Source organism: Arachis hypogaea, chromosome 13 (genome assembly GCF_003086295.3).
Source record: "Arachis hypogaea cultivar Tifrunner chromosome 13, arahy.Tifrunner.gnm2.J5K5, whole genome shotgun sequence".
In the NCBI taxonomy this organism is placed as follows: domain Eukaryota; kingdom Viridiplantae; phylum Streptophyta; class Magnoliopsida; order Fabales; family Fabaceae; genus Arachis; species Arachis hypogaea.
In genome coordinates this window covers 78,415,732-78,418,421 of record NC_092048.1, presented here as the reverse complement: position 1 = coordinate 78,418,421, position 2,690 = coordinate 78,415,732, and the positions used below count along the sequence as shown (strand labels likewise).

At 43.2% G+C, this 2,690-nt stretch overlaps 1 non-coding gene across 1 annotated transcript; it reads right to left on the bottom strand.

The window, feature by feature from the left end:
• Positions 1-407: 407 nt before the first annotated feature.
• Positions 408-515, bottom strand: LOC112739087 (small nucleolar RNA R71). The gene has a single exon (XR_003170027.1). It is a non-coding gene; the product is annotated as a small nucleolar RNA R71 (small nucleolar RNA).
• Positions 516-2,690: the final 2,175 nt, after the last annotated feature.

Below are 2,690 nucleotides of genomic sequence, written 5' to 3'. Positions count from 1 at the left end.
AGGAAGAGGAGATGGCAGCCGAAAATAATAATAATGTAAGGAAGATGCTTGGTGACTTTACTGCACCTAATTCCAATTTACATGGAAGAAGCATCTCCATTCCTGCCATTGGAGCAAACAACTTTGAGCTAAAACCTCAATTAGTTTCTTAGATGCAGCAGAATTGCAAGTTTCATGGACTTCCATCTGAAGATCCTTTTCAGTTCTTAACTGAATTCTTGCAGATATGTGATACTGTTAAGACTAATGGAGTAGATCCTGAAGTCTACAGGCTCATGCTTTTCCCTTTTGCTGTAAGAGACAGAGCTAGATTATGGTTGGATTCTCAACCCAAAGACAGCCTGAACTCTTGGGATAAGCTGGTCACGGCTTTCTTAGCCAAATACTTTCCTCCTCAAAAGCTGAGCAAGCTTAGAGCTAATGTTCAAACCTTCAGACAGAAAGAAGGTGAATCCCTCTATGAAGCTTGGGAAAGATACAAACAGTTGACCAAAAAGTGTCCTTCTGACATGCTTTCAGAATGGACCATCCTGGATATATTCTATGATGGTTTATCTGAGCTATCAAAGATGTCACTGGACACTTCTGCAGGTGGATCCATTCACCTAAAGAAAACGCCTGCAGAAGCTCAAGAACTCATTGACATGGTTGCTAATAACCAGTTCATGTACACTTCTGAAAGGAATCCTATGAATAATGGGACGCCTATGAAGAAGGGAGTTCTTGAAGTTGATACTCTGAATGCCATATTGGCTCAGAATAAAATATTGACTCAGCAAGTCAATATGATCTCTCAGAGTCTGCATGGAATGCAAGCTGCATCCAACAGTACTCAAGAGGCTTCTTATGAAAAAGAAGCTTATGATCCTGAGAACCCTGCAATAGCAGAGGTGAATTACTTAGGTGAACCTTATGGAAACACCTATAACTCATCATGGAGAAATCATCCAAATTTCTCATGGAAGGATCAAAAGCCTCAACAAGGCTTTAATAATGGTGGAAAAAACAAGTTTAACAATAATAAACCTTTTCCATCATCCACTCAGCAACAGACAGAGAACTCTGAACAAAATACTTCTAATTTAGCAAACTTAGTCTCTGATCTGTCCAAGGCCACTGTAAGTTTCATGAATGAAACAAGATCTTCCATCAGAAATTTGGAAGCACAAGTGGGCCAGCTAAGTAAAAGGATCACTGAAATCCCTCCCAGTACTCTCCCAAGCAATACAGAAGAGAACCCAAAAGGAGAGTGCAAGGCCATTGACATAAGCACCATGGCCGAACCTACATGGGGAGAGGAGGACGTGAATCCCAAGGAGGAAGACCTCCTGGGACGTCCAGTGACCAATAAGGAGCTTCCCTCTAAGGAACCAAAGGACTCTGAGGCTCATCTAGAGACCATAGAGATTCTATTGAACCTCCTTATGCCCTTCATGAGCTCTGATGAGTATTCCTCTTCTAAAGAAAATGAGGATGTTACTGAAGAGCAAACTGCCAAGTTTCTTGGTGTAATCATGAAGCTGAATGCCAAATTATTTGGCATTGATACTTGGGAAGTTGAACCTCCCTTGTTCATCAACGAACTAACTGATCTGGATCAACTGACATTGCCTCAGAAGAGACAGGATCCTAGAAAGTTCATAATACCCTGTACCATAGGCACCATGATCTTTAAGGCCCTGTGTGACCTTGGTTCAGGGATAAACCTCATGCCCCTCTCTGTAATAGAGAAACTGGGAATCTATGGGGTGCAAGCTGCTAAAATCTCATTAGAGATGGCAGACAGTTCAAGAAAACAGGCATATGGACAAGTAGAGGACGTGTTAGTAAAGGTTGAAGGCCTTTACATCCCTGCTGATTTCATAGTCCTGGATACTGGAAAGGAAGAGGATGAATCCATCATCCTAGGATGACCTTTCCTGGCCATAGCAAGAGCTGTGATTGATGTTGACAGAGGTGAACTAGTCCTTCAATGGAATGAGGATTCCCTTGTGTTTAAAACTCAAGGATCTCCCTCTGCAACCATGGAGAGGAAGCATGAAAAGCTTCTCTCAAAGCAGAGTCAACCCAAGCCCCCACAGTCAAACTCTAAGTTTGGTGTTGGGAGGCCACAACCAAACTCTAAGTTTGGTGTTGAACTCCCATATCCAAACTCTAAGTTTGGTGTTGGAGAGTTTCACAATGCTCTGAACATCTGTGAGGCTCCATGAGAGCCCACTGTCAAGCTATTGACATTAAAGAAGCGCTTGTTGGGAGGCAACCCAATTCTTTATCTAACTATATTTTTCTTAATTATATGTCTTTATAGGTTCATGATCATGTGGAGTCACAAAATAAATATAAAAATTGAAAACGGAATAAAAAACAGCAGAAGAAAAACCACACCCTGGAGGAGCATCTGTCTGGCGTTCAGCGCCAGAACAGAGCATGGTTCTGGCGCTGAACGCCCAAAATGGGCAGCTTCTGGGCGCTGAACGCCAGAACAGGCATGGTTCTGGCGTTCAACGCCAGAAATGGCACACAAATGGGCGTTGAACGCCCAAAATGGCCACCAACCTGGCGCTGAACGCCCAGAGTTGGGTGCAAAGGCATTTTTACATGCCTAATGGGTGCAGGGATGTAAATCCTTGAACACCTCAGGATCTGTGGACCCCACAGGATCCCCACCTACCTCCACTCACTTCTTCTCA